The sequence below is a fragment of the Chelonoidis abingdonii genome, chromosome 1, assembly GCF_003597395.2.
Source record: "Chelonoidis abingdonii isolate Lonesome George chromosome 1, CheloAbing_2.0, whole genome shotgun sequence".
In the NCBI taxonomy this organism is placed as follows: domain Eukaryota; kingdom Metazoa; phylum Chordata; order Testudines; family Testudinidae; genus Chelonoidis; species Chelonoidis abingdonii.
The window spans coordinates 225921673-225934761 of NC_133769.1; positions in this window are offsets into that span (position 1 = coordinate 225921673).

Sequence of the window (13089 nt, forward strand, 5' to 3'; positions counted from 1 at the left end):
CAACCTCTCCATGTTGTGACATTAGTTTGTGCTATGTATGCTCAGATAGCTCCAGCTTGGGCTCTAAATTCTTTCAGTTTCTAGGCTACGTTCTTCTATCGATGCCAAGGAATTAAGGAGAATGTGACTTATGTGTTACTATACATATAGATCCCAGTACTTATCACCAAAACGATCTCTGCATTTCCGAGGAACTGTTTATTTCTTTGAGGCACTTATGGCCCTAAATTTTATGCAGTTTAGAACTTATAATTATCTAATCATCAGACATGATGGGATAATACATTTATGCAGGAAATCTGTACAATTATCATGATTAATTTTCCATGTCAACTGTCTTAAAATGTATAAAGCATACCTGTTCTGCCTTGAGTTATTGCCTCAGATGACGAATCAGCAGAGATAGGCCTGTGTTTAACACTCTGGTGTGTGATTTTGTTATAATCTGTGACATGACTGATTATGCCAAGGCCTGGAGCAATTTATTGAATTAATGAATTACTTACAAATACATGAGAGTGATTAATTGAGATACCTGTTTGGATCATATTCAGTGCAATGAGGCTTGAGCATTGACAGATGCCTACTGTGGGTCTGATCCTGCCACCAGTGAAGTAATGGGAAGTCAGTGGGATTACTTGGATGAGAAAAAGAATGCAGGGTTGAGGCCTATATAGTAAAACAATGTATTAGAAGGGTTAATAGAGGCTCTTTTGAATTGAGCCTCCAGGCAGACTTATAGTCATGTCATTCAGTAAATTGAAAAATGTATTGCTCCATATCCTGCCACTTTCTCCACCTTTTCCTCTCTCAGCTAGGTGCTTTATTATCAGGTTAGATTTATTTATAGTAAGTATATGCCTCAGACAACTAGCTAAGAGTAGTGGAAACTGGATTTCCTTTTAGAGAACAGTGTTAAATTAGGAACAGCCTCCTCTGGTCTCAGACGCTGAAAAGAGAGCTCACAGTCTAGCTGAAAATGCCCGACTGGCTTATTTTATAATATATTTTGTTTTCAAAAGTGATGTTTTATTATCACAATTACAAGCAGTTCATGATCATCTTTTGTGCACTGATTAAGAATCAAACCTGACTACATATCAGATATGAACACTAGACTACAGTCCAACAGAGTGAGCATTTGAAAGTTAAGCCTTGTGCTCGTTATGTGTAGAACATAGAAAAGAAAAAAGGCTCAACTGTGATAGTTGCAGTAATTCCTTTCTCTTTAATGTTGATTTTGTTCCCAGCATGTGCATTCTGATGGTGCTATGGAAGGACTGGAGAAGCATTCTAGATAGAACATGCATTTTGCTCTTGGACTTTTGTTGTTATTTTCTGCCCTCAGTTCAAACTTCAGTGCCTTGGTGAAATATACTAGCTGTGAGTTGGAAACCCTTACCAGGCCAAATTGTTCACTTATTCATTCAAATAAGTTCTAAAGGAGCCAATCTGATCTGGGTAAACAAATCTTGCTGTGTTTTAGAAAATTATGGGCCTGGTAATTCTCTCACACCAGTATCAGATGGGAGGAATTTGATTGAAGTGAGTGATGGAAGTGGGAGGAGAATCAAGCCGTGGGTGGGTGGTTTTTTTTTTTCCTGCACAGATTCAGGGAACTTAACAAAATAAGTGGGATGCCAGATATATTAGCCTCATTTGTGTGCCAATATGGGTCATTGGCATTTTGCTAATGGTCTGAGCCCTGGGAGTGCACTGGAAGACACAGAACCACAGAGCAGAGTATTTTTCTACAGCGCTGAACATACGGCAGGGTGGAGTGGCACATTTTGGTGATCCGTAGATGGGGGTTAACTGCAGGAGCTGAAGAGAAGGACTGTAAGTAGAGATGCTGGTGAGACAGGGTGGGGTGAATGCTTCTGGTGAAACAGGGCTCCATATTTGGGATTTGAGTAGCGTGACCAGATAGCAAGTGTCAAAAATTAGGATGGGGGTGGGGGTAATAGGCATTGATATAAGACAAAGCCCCAAATATCAGGACTGTCCCTATAAAATCAAGACATCTGGTCACCCTAGATCTGAGGGCTGGTGACTTCCCTATTTCTTATTCTTTGCTTGTGCGCCCCTCTTTTGATTTATGATTATAAAGATTTCCTTAGGCTGGACATTGATTTGTTTTTGCTCAGCCATCCCCTGAGCTGATGGCATTTCAGAGATGGGGATTTTTGAATTGTTCAGTCTCATGTTGAGTATGTGTCAATCCTTGGTGCTTCTTTGAAATTACTCTGTGTTTTAAAGTAACAGACAACTGGGCAGAGCATATGTGCATTTTGTGCCCAGGCTGTGGCCCAGGGATCTGTGTATGGAGGGGTGTGATGAAGGGGTCTGAGGTCCCTCTGTGGCACTGTGTGTGCTCCAGGCCCCCATGAGGCCTTTCTGTGAGTCTGGGGATATGGGAGGGGCCTGGACAGGCCAGGCAAGTGAGTAGGTGGGGGCAGGGAGGGATACATGTAGTCTCTCCTGAGACTTTGGAGAGATTCTTACGAAAAGATAATACTTGTGTACATATAATACCCTGGGGACGTGTTATCTTTTCTCCAGAGCACCCTGCCCAGAGTCCTGGAGGTCATGGTGGCTAGACGGATTCACTGCCTATCAAAGTGTATATGAAAGGAGAAGATGGAGCATGTTATGAAAAGCTGTACATACTCCTGTGAGTGACAGCTCATTTTGACACCATAAATGACTGGGCTTGGGAGAGGGGAGGGCTCCTGTCTCAGACCGAGAAAACGGGATAATCAGCGAGTTATCTTAAGTGCCTATACACAAATGCGAGCAGCATGGGAAACAAGCAGGGAGAACTGGAAGTCCTGGCACAGTCAAGGAACTATGATGTGATCTGGAATAACAGAGACTTGGTGGGATAACTCACATGATTGGAGTACTGTCATGGATGGATATAAACTGTTCAGGAAGGACAGGCAGGGCAGAAAAGCGGGGGGAGTTGCATTGTATGTAAGAAAGCAATATGACTGCTCAGAGCTCCGATATGAAACTGCAGAAAAACCTGAGTGTCTCTGAATTAAATTTAGAAGTGTGAGCAACAAGGGTGATGTTGTGGTGGGAGTCCACTATAGACCACCAGACCAGGGGGATGAGGTGGACGAGGCTTTCTTCCGGCAACTAGCAGAAGTTACTAAATCGCAGGCCCTGGTTGTCATAGGAGACTTTAATCACCTTGATATCTGCTGGGAGAGCAATACAGTGGTGCACAGACAATCCAGGAAGTTTTTGGAAAGCGTAGGGGACAATTTCCTGGTCCAAGTGCTGGAGGAACCAACTAGGGGCAGAGCTCTTCTTGACCTCCTGCTCACAAAGAGAGAAGAGTTAGTAAGGGAAGCAAAAGTGGATGGGAACCTGGGAGGCAGTGACCATGAGATGGTTGAGTTCAGGATCCTGATATAGGGAAAAATGGAGAGCAGCAGAATATGGACCCTGGACTTGAGAAAAGCAGACTTTGACTCCCTCAGGGAGCTGATGGGCAGGATCCCCTGGGAAAATAACATGAAGGGGAAAGGAGTCCAGGAGACCTGGGTGTATTTTAAAGAATCCTTATTGAGGTTGCAGGAACAAACCATCCCGATGTGTAGAAAGAATAGTAAATATGGCAGACGACCAGGTTGGCTTAACGGTGAAATCCTTGTTGATCTTAAATGCAAAAATGAAGCTTACAAAATTTGGAAGCTTGGACAAAAAATATTGCTCAGACATGCAGGAGTGAAATCAGGAAGGCCAAATCACAGTTGGAGTTGCAGCTAGCAAGAGATGTTAAGAGTAACAAGAAGGGTTTCTTCAGGTACGTTAGCAACAAGAAGAAAGTCAAGGAAAGTGTGGGCCCCTTACTGAATGAAGGAGGCAACCTAGTGACAGATGTGTGCTTAACCTTAAGCACATGTAACCATCTTCCTGTTCAGCAAAGCTTTGAGTGTTGAACATGTTTAAACAGAGCTGACTGAAACATTTTTGATGTAACATATGATATTTGTGACATTATAACATTTTTCAGGCCATCTTGATTCTGAAAGTTTGAACTTTTTGACAATGGTGAAAACATTTTATTTTGATTTTGATTATATCAATTTCCATTGGCATATTATGAATTGTCAGTATTAATTTATATTTATAATATCTATTAAATTATGTTAATACAGCATAATATAAGTCAATATGGAGTGAACTGAAATTACTATCAAAATCAAATGTCTTAACAATTATCAAAACAACAATCATTTGATCCCCAATGAAATGTTTCAAGATTTTTGAATTCACAAGAAATTTCAAATTTCAGCTTTTTGTTCTATTAGGAATTTTTAAAAAATGTTGAAATTTTCAGTGGAATGGAATTCCAGTCCTGACCAGCTATATAGTTCTAAAGGGCCTTGCTAAGTTCAATTTGATTTGTAAATAACCCCTATAACATCCACTCCTTAGGCAGGTCCACCAAATCAAAGATTCTGTTTTATGTGGCTTGAATGAAGCCCTGGCTCTGTGAAGTCAATGGCAAATCTTTCATTGACTTAGGATTTCATTCTTTGAACCTAGTGATTTCCTCAACAATGCATGGCTCTGATATAGAACACCTGATCCCATAGTGAAGTCTACATTTTATTTTACGCCATATCCACAAAACTGAGTCTTTCAGGGTTTACTTTTACTGGATCAATGAGTCACTGACTCAGACTCTATAATAATAATAATTTAGATTTCCTCTGTAATTTGTGTGTTCTGCACAGAATCCATGTGCTGTGTGATGAAGCAGGAAAACTATAGCTACAGGTAGGGTTGCCAACCCTCCAGATTACCCTTGAGTCTCCAGAAATTAAATTTAATATTCATTAAAGATTTGGCATGCGAGGAAACCTCAAGGAATATGTCCAATCAAAATAGGCAACCCAAGCCACAGTTCACTTAACAGATCAAGACATCCTAAATTTGCCATTTGCCATGGGACCCTTACTGGATTCATGTTGGTGGCAGCATGAGTTAATATACAAATGGGCTGGAGATTTATATGACAATAACTGAATTTGGTATTTTGGTGGATACTTTTTCAAGTAAAACTTCACAAATCAATCCTACTTCTAAAATGATGGGAACAATATCTGAATCCTACAACACATATGAGACATAAATAGACTACTGCATCATAAAGGGTTATATTTTCAAGCACTCCACTTGGGTCTAGCTGGGTTGACTCTCATTGACTAGCTGTATAGCCTAAACCAGGGCCTTGAAAATGTGCTACTGAGTGTATTGCTTCATCAATGTAGAGAGTGCTCTGGGGACAGGGTTGCTGTTTGGAAAGCTCTTAACATTCAGTGGGCATGTCCACAACCTAAATAATAAAAATATTAACAATTATTATTCCATTTTCCTTTTCAGTCTTGGAAGCAGCTGTCTTCATCCAGTGCTGAATGCTTCAATGACAGATGAGGTTGCTTTGCAACTCACTGGTACACTTGTCTTCTTCCATGATTGGATCTTAATATGTCACAAGCTGAATCAGCTGCAGCTCAAGTGTCCATTCCAGTGACAGGTCAGAAAAAAATCCAGATTTACTTAGCCTTGATTTATGAGCAGGTACAGCACATGGGCACACTTCTGAAGCAACACTGGTTAAAGCTGTACACCTACCTGATGAAACATTAAAGCCTAACCCTGTAGGAGCCAGCATCACCAAAGATGTAATTATTTATTCTGTAAATGTTCAGCACTGGATATATAAAGTACTGTAAATTAGTTGTGGAAAGATTACATGAATAGCAATCCCGTATTTACACTGTGCAGTGTAGTCCCATTACAACAACTAATTGTTCTGTTGCATATCATGTATTATCCTTATTCGATACAAGTTTATCATTCTTTTTAATTTTTTTTAAAATGGGTTAGTCACTTGTAATAGGCATCTGTTTTATAGTGTTGAAATACAGGAGCACATGAAATGTTGACCCAGATTTCCACATATAAGTAAAAATGACCTCTATATTTCACCTGTAACTTTGAGCGGCAAGCCTAGGAGTTTATTCAGTAGGTAGAGATGGTTGAAAAATGAGAGAAATTTTGCAGAAAACCTTATTCCTTTTGGTGGCGGGGAATGGGAAAGAGATTTTTGACATTTTTTCAGCAAGCTCTATCATGACTGCATACATATACACCTTCTTCTAGTCTTTTGGGACTCTTTTGTGTGTCCTTTCTCTGCTCATACACAGAAGCACATATGAAACCAGCAAGTCCATTTCTTCCTCCCCAGTGCTGCTTTGCTTCGCTTTCATTTTGATCTTAGAAAATATGAACATCAGTATAGAATCATGTGGGCACCACAAATTTTACTTGTTAATTTTCAAGGTGCATAATTTTTTTTTGATAAGCAACGTACAACTTAGCTCTTTCATTCTCCTCCATCTTTCACAGTATAAGAGCAGCAGCCAAGTTTTAAGTTTGGGTGGTACATTTTTTCACAATGGAATTTCTAAGACTGGCATTATAGGATCTGCTGACTATTTGAAGTTGTGGTTTCAGATTCTTCTCAGATGATAGGCACAATATACACACCTCAGATATGAAGATGTTACATGCTGATCTGGCAGTTTATATTTTATCTACCAGATAATGCTTTATTTGAACATGAGGTTATTGTGACACATTAACTCTGTCCTACAGCCCAGTAAACTTGGCCTCAACCCCCATTTTTGGTGTGCTGTGGGCAAACTGATATAAACTATTGCTTAATGTCACCATGCCTCAGTGGGTCACAACTTAAAATACCAAATTCAGGACAAACTGCTGAGAAATAGGCCAGACACACTCCAAAAACTGGTGGTTTTCTCCTAACAAGATATACCAAACCAAGCAACAAAAGTAAATTTCTGTTTCACCACACTGGCTAACAAGAAATCAAAAAGGCAGTTTCCTTGGGCATTCTAGTCCTGAATTTAACACTTACCATTACTTAAAGATGAGTGGTTCTTTAAAACCAATTTCATCACAAAAGGTTCTTCTGATCCCAAAGGACCAGCAACTACCAGGTTCAATATATAACTTAGATCTTACCTATAATCATGCTATTGGCCAATCCTTTAATATCTTTAAAGGTTTATTTATATAAAAGAAATGAAAGAAAGGTGATTAAAATTGGTTAAGGAATCAAATACATACAATAAATGCAAAGTTGTTGGATCAGGCTTGTAGCAGTAATGGAATAAACTGATGGCTTAAGTCAAGTCACTGGTTGCTTCCAAATCATTGGAAGGTCCTCAGTCCTTTATTAGAATGCTCCCATTAGTATAAACTCATAGTTCAGGGTCTGAGAAAGAGAGAGACATAATGGAGGGGTTTTCAGGGTCTTTTATAGCTTCTGCCATGTGGAGGGAATCCACTGTTTCAAACAAAGCCCTCAGCACAGCTAGTGGAAAATTACAGGGAACAAGATGGTGTTTGGAGGTCACATGGACAAGTCACAAATCCATGCATGTTTTCTCTTAATCATAGCAGAGGTCATTACATTCTTTTCAGATGGAACATTCACAGGAAAGTCCATTCAGTGTAGATGGGTGTCTTCCCTTATAGCTAAGTGTTTTTGATAGCCACTTAAGTTGAATAGTTCCTTCAAGATGTACAGGCTAATACCTTGTGGGCATTACCCCAGGAGCAAACATATTTGAAATCCAGGTATAGAGCCAAATGCTCATAACTTCCAATACAAAATGATATATACATACAAATAGCACAATCATATTAAGGCAATCATAACTTTTCCATAGACACTTTACTTGACATAAGTTTGTACAAGATTTGTTGCAGTTATATAACAATGGTAGCAACAACGATTCTACATGGTAAATTTTAATCAGATGATGTCACTCTTGGACTTCCAGTACTGCTGGTTGGCCTGTTTATGATTAAAATATAAAAGATACTAGGAATTGCGTTCGGACAGAAAAACAGGAAGCTCAAGAAGATAGTACAACCTCTCCAGTGTGTGACATTAGTTTGTGCTATGTATGCTCAGATAGCTCCAGCTTGGGCTCTAAATTCTTCAGTTTCTAGGCTACGTTTCTCTATCGATGCCAAGGAATTAAGGGAATGTGACTTATGTGTTACTAATACATATAGATTCCCAGTACTTATCACCAAAACGGAATCTCTGCATTTCCGAGGAAACTGTTTATTTCTTTGAGGCACTTATGGCCCTAAATTTTAGTGGTTTAGAAACTTATAATTATCTAATCATCAGACATGATGGTAATACATTATGCAGGAATCTGTACAATTATCATGATTAATTTTCCATGTCAACTGTCTTAAAATGTATAAAGCATACCTGTTCTGCCTTGAGTTATTGCCTCAGATGACGAATCAGCAGAGATAGGCCCTGTGTTTAACACTCTGGTGTGTGATTTTGTTATAATCTGTGACATGACTGATTATGCCAAGGCCTGGAGCAAATTTATTGAATTAATGAATTACTTACAAATACATGAGAGTGATTAATTGAGATACCTGTTTGGATCATATTCAGTGCAATGAGGCTTGCATTGACAGATGCCTACTGTGGGTCTGATCCTGCCACCAGTGAAGTAATGGGAAGTCAGTGGGATACTTGGATGAGAAAAAGATGCAGGGTTGGGCCTATATAGTAAAACAATGTATTAGAAGGGTTAATAGAGGCTCTTTTGAATTGAGCCTCCAGGCAGACTTTATAGTCATGTCATTCAGTAAATTGAAAAATGTATTGCTCCATATCCTGCCACTTTCTCCACCTTTTCCTCTCTCAGCTTAGGTGCTTTATTATCAGGTTAGATTTATTTATAGTAAGTATATGCCTCAGACAACTAGCTAAGAGTAGTGGGAACTGGATTTCCTTTTAGAGAACAGTGTTAATTAGGACAGCCTCCTCTGGTCTCAGACGCTGAAAAGAGAGCTCACAGTCTAGCTGAAAATGCCGACTGGGCTTATTTTATAATATATTTTGTTTTCAAAAGTGATGTTTTATTATCACAATTACAAGCAGTTCATGATCATCTTTGTGCACTGATTAAGAATCAAACCTGACTACATATCAGATATGAACACTAGACTACAGTCCAACAGAGTGAGCATTTGAAAGTTAAGCCTTGTGCTCGTTATGTGTAGAACATAGAAAAGAAAAAAGGCTCAACTGTGATAGTTGCAGTAATTCCTTCTCTTTAATGTTGATTTTGTTCCCAGCATGTGCATTCTGATGGTGCTATGGAAGGACTGGAGAAGCATTCTAGATAGAACTCATTTTGCTCTTGGACTTTTGTTGTTATTTTCTGCCCTCAGTTCAAACTTCAGTGCCTTGGTGAAATATACTAGCTGTGAGTTGGCTGCTTTGAGCAGGGAGTTGGACTAGATGACCTCCTGAGGTCTCTTCCAACCCTGATATTCTATGCTTCTACTTTTCCCCAGTACACAATCATGAAGGAGTCAAGCCCAAGGAATCTGTCACAGCACAATGGGCTATCTGAACCTCCCAAAGGGGTACCAAGCTCAAGAAGTCCAGAGGCTTCACTGAGGGGAAATCAAGCACAAACAGGCTGGCAGAAGCCATGTCTCTGTATTTGGACCGCAATATGGAAAGCCCCAAGAAATGTAGAGAGCACATGTGATCATATTTTTACCATCTGCCGAGTCTGTGGTGAGCAATGTCTCGTGTGGATGGAGATTAGTTTATAAGCAAAGCTTGCACCACCAGCTCCCCCAAACCCAACGCTCACCTGACCCCTGTTCCCAGGATGCCTGACAGTGTTTTCCTTATAACTCTTAGATTTCAGGTGCTTATGACTTAAAAAAGGTAACTGATGTTGTTAGGAACGTGATGCTAAGTGACAACTGCTCTCTTGGCTGTTACAGTGGGGATTGTATGGGGGACCTCCAGAGCTAAAAGCATTAGCTGCTATATCTTGAACTAAAGAGACAAGCATCTCTAGCTAAGGGCAGTGAAAAATCATTTCCTATGTGGATCAACACACTCGCCAGTCAGCTACACTCCCTTCCTGGCCCTACTGCACATACGGCTTACCTTTCTGTGTTGGCAGCAATGGGTGCTCTGCTCCCATACTGCCTCCCTACTGACTGCAGTGGAGGTACAGGCTCCTATGTGGTGCCATAGTCAGCCATATGCAGGATTCTGTTTGCAAGGAGGATGGGATTTGGGGTGCTGTTTTGGGGAGGATGAGGCTGGGGGGCTATTTAGGGGAACTTTCCCCAAATAGGATATAGGGGTGTCTAAAGAGCAGGGGATCTCCCATCTGTGGGGGGGTGGGGGAGAGTGGGAACAGATTTGGGTGGCATAAGTGGTTCTTCCCATCCTTTCTGGACATGAAAGTCTGTTCCCAGTAGGAATTTTGAGGCCGGGACTGCTCCCATTAAAAGAAGCCAATTCTGGGTAGTACATAGGAAGCCATTAGAAGAGGGGAGTCCTTTATCTTTCCACCATGTTACCAGCCTCTTAAAAGCGTGCAGCGTAGGATGACAAAGCTAGCCCCAGGAGCTATTATAAGCCTACAGTGACAACAGATGTAAGTCACAATTAAACCAAAAGTCATTTGGGTTGAAATTTTCATGGATTTTCTCCAAAGATGAATCCTTTGGATAATTTTGTCAAGTTCTAGTGCACCAGCATATAAATGCACTTTTGTGTTTACTTGCCTAAGAGATCATTGGTACCTATGTTCCTATATCAATAGTATGGTCAAATAGACTAACAACACTTTCTTCCATTTAAATCTCACATTGAAATAAACATATGTTGTTCACTGCATTGATTTAAGTGAACAATCACCACCACTCTTTTTAAAAAGAGAGAAAGAAAAGTTAGGAAATTCAGTACCAAAACAATTGTAATGCAATTTTATGACTGATCATTTAAACAAGTCCAGAAAATTCAAAGTAATAGTTTCCACAACAATAGTTTTTTCTGCCATTTCACTCATGTATTAGGCATAGATTTAAACAGCCATCATAGTGCTATAGTTTGTATTACTATGAGCTTAATTCTGATCTCACTTAAAATGCTGTTAATCCTGAGTAACTCCTCCGAAGTCATGATCCTACGCTTCTCTGCAAAGGCCAGAAAAAATGGCCACATGTTGAGGTGGTAGGGATGATGCATTCTTTTCAAGGCTGACACATTGCATTTTACCCCCCTATGCTCCTATGAGTTCTGGCAGGCATTATGCTTTTCTATTGCCTCCAAAGCACAGCTGTGACTTAAAAGCACAACAGAGCCTCCAGTGCATAAAGAATTTATCTTTCTCCTTTTTATTTGCTTAACATGACTGCCATGGTAAAAGCTACTTGCTGAGGGTGTGTGTGAGGGGGACAAGTCTTCTATTTCAGACTATACAAGGGAGAGAGGAGGCCAGTGCAAGTTTCAGTACCTGGACAAAGCGTTAGAGTACAAAATTCACTTAGCTTTCATTACCTGCCATGGTGTGTGGACAAGTGGGATGCATTTGCTGTTGATAAGATTGGGTTATACACACTGGAGTAGTGGCACAGAGAAACTGTGAAATAGCTTTCTGTATGACCAAATAACGTGAAAGGTCTGACAAGCAAGAAAGAGCCAGGATAGATTTAAAGCTAGATTTACATTCTTCAACCCCACCACCTCCATGGTACTTGGAAATTTAAGGGATCCCTGAATAGCAGGATTTTTTTTCTATGCTTTTATACATGTAATCTGAGATGGAGCGAGCTATGGCAATGTTTCAACCCCAATTCTGAATTTTCTAGCTGTCAGCAGTGTAATTTGCAGACACTCAGGGGTTAGATTCTGAGTTTTGCTAAAACCACTTTGTATCGCATGCTCCTCCTGTTCTAACTTAAATTGGACCCAGCAGGGCCTGAATTGGGGATATGATGTCATCTCCCTGCATCTGCCACTGCACCTGGATTTAGTGGAGAATCGAAGCCTTAATGTATTTTCTTTACAGTTGAAGCTAGAAGTTCTTACTTCCACCAACCCATTTTGTTTCTATTTTGATGCCCTTCAACCAGGCAAAGGCAACATCTTGGACAGGCCTTTTTTGGAATTCACCAAGGCAGCACCTTAATTGGTCTAGAGGTTTGTTGTTGAGCGCTGAGAAAAGAAACTTCCTTACAGGGGGCTGAATCTACTGCCAGCCCAAGGAATGAGACCCATAGTATGATTAAATATGTACTTTGCATTTAAATAGTGGCTTCTATATGTAGTGCTCAAAATATTTAAGTTAAATTCTAGAGGGGCAGACCTACCAACTCTACAGTTTTCCCCGTAGACAGCTCTGCAGATTCTGCTTGTGCCCCTTGTAATGCCACCTTATCCTGGCCTGGGGAAGGCAGGGAGAAGAGCCAGTAGGAGTACCCCATCCTGGGAGCAGGGGAGAAGTCGTCCCAGTCCTGGGAAGGGTAGAGAAGTCTGGCTGCCTGATCCACTGTGCGCCCTTCACTTTGGGAGTGTGGTGAACCTCTTGTCACCTGCTCAGGAAATAAGCCACCAGGGACATCCCTAACACACAGACTTGAGAGGGGGAGATTTCTAAAGGAGTGTGTATGTGGAGGGGAAGCAGAGTTAATTATTAAACCCTGGGACTGGCTGTGTGGGGCGTTTAATAATTAAATGCTGGGATAAGGGTTGTGGGGTTAAAAAGTAACTGCTATGGTGAGGGAGGTAGAGAATAAAATGCTGGGCTGGGCAGTTTGTAAGTGTTGAAGGAAATATTGGAGGCAGGATTTAGACCATGAAATGTTGGGGTTAGGGCTGGATGTAAAATGGAGACAGTGTGTGGGAACAGGGTGGCAGAGGAAGAAATACTTCAGGAGGAGAAGAGTCCACAACTAAACTAGCTGAGCTGGATCATGGAATATCAGGGTTGGAAGGGACCTCAGAAGGTCATCTAGTCCAACCCCCCTGCTCAAAGCAGGACCAATTCCCAACTAAATCAGCCCAGCCAGGGCTTTGCCAAGCCTGACCTTAAAAAACCTCTAAGGAAGGAGATTCCACCACCTCCCTAGGTAACCCATTCCAGTGCTTCACCACTCTCTGAGTGAAAAAGTTTTTCCTAA